This window comes from Penaeus monodon, chromosome 28 (assembly GCF_015228065.2).
Source record: "Penaeus monodon isolate SGIC_2016 chromosome 28, NSTDA_Pmon_1, whole genome shotgun sequence".
NCBI lineage: Eukaryota > Metazoa > Arthropoda > Malacostraca > Decapoda > Penaeidae > Penaeus > Penaeus monodon.
The window spans coordinates 11,494,489-11,496,111 of record NC_051413.1 but is presented as its reverse complement, the minus strand read 5'-3'; positions in this window follow the sequence as shown (position 1 = coordinate 11,496,111).

The following is a 1,623-nucleotide window of genomic DNA, read 5'->3' as shown; positions in this document are numbered from 1 at the left end:
CCCAACTGAAGAAAAAAAAAAGAATACCATAAATAACCAAGCTTCCTTTGCGTAACATTTTCTGCTCGCAGGTGCAGAATTTCCTCCACTCCTATTCATACTGCCCTGTATCAAGTTTGCTAGTCGTTAATGACCGGGAAGTCTCCTGAATTACTGACACGGCCATGCCTGGGTAGTATCAAATTATGGCAATACATTTTTTGGAGTTGCATATGGCAAGTCTCCTTGACATAGACGGAAATCTGTAATTGTCATTATAATGCGTGGAAAAAAAGGCGAGAAACCCTTACTACATAAAGTATGAAGAAGAAAATAATATTTTAATGGATATAATGGCGCAACTTATACGATACAAATTACGCGCAGCCACCGTTAATTTTCACAAAACACAGGGTTTAGAAATTCAGTCTCCCTCGACCCTAGAGCATGATGTGACGTACCGAGGATTCACTGAATGCAGGACAAAGGTGGTCTTTTCGAAAATCACACAACCTATCCAGCTGGTGAAACTGAGACAGTTTCTGCGGAGATATAGCGGATGCTGGTTCGTCGGATGAATGTACCATTGGACTTTTCATTTCCAACTGAGGATGGGCTGCGGCATATACAGAGGACTTTGCAAAGCAGCAGAAAAACGAGACAGTTAGGAGATTTTCCTTCTAAAAAGTGATGCTGGAACAAGGTGAAAGCTTCAACAATGTTTATGCCTGCCTGCGAGAAGCTGCCAGATTCGCTATGCAATCATTGTAGGAGTAAGGAACGAGAAGCTCCCGAAGGATATATTGAAACTAAATCCGATTCCAATTTAAATGGACACAGACAGAAACAACGACCAAATATTAGTAAACCTACTGATGCAACAAGAATTGAACGTTGCAGTAGGTGTTGCAGGATATGTGTCAAGCAAAAGACACCACTGTGATCAACATGGAAAGGTTCAAGGCCCTTGCAATGAATCAGTCAGACCTTGAATCTGGAGAAGGATTTGAGCTGTATAATCCAGATGGTACATGTATGTCATTCAACCCAACTGGCTCTTTCAGAGTAATTACATGTGCTCCAACAGTTACAAGATGGTTTAATATACTTCATCAGCTGTCTTGGACTGAGCGAAAAGGCGCCAACTTATACCTGAAGCTTATCCAAGTAGATCCCTTTGAAGGGCAATGTGCAGCGACGCGAAGGAGATTTGCAAGCAACAACTTCAGATACAAAAGAGGCTGGTAAACCAACCACTAACATTGAAGCCAAATCCACCATCGCCAAATATTTTCCCAGCTGAGGCCTCTGCATTTCCTGAAGGCTTTTGAAAAGGTGATGATGACGAAAGAGGACTGCAGGCAAGGGAAAGTGTTACCTGAGATGCCACGACGGAAGATGCGCATAAACTTAAAGGAAGGAGCACAACCTTTCACAATGTATACTCCACATGTCATTCCCTTGGCATGCCAGGAGGACGTAAAGAAGGAACAGAAGACAATAGTCACGCAAGGCATAATCAAACCAGTAGGAGATGAGCCTGCGGGTTGGTGTCACCCGCTAGTAGCAGTAGGCAAGCCCATGGATGGTGTTACGAAAACAGTGGACTTGACGAAGCTAAATAACCATGAAAACATGCACCGG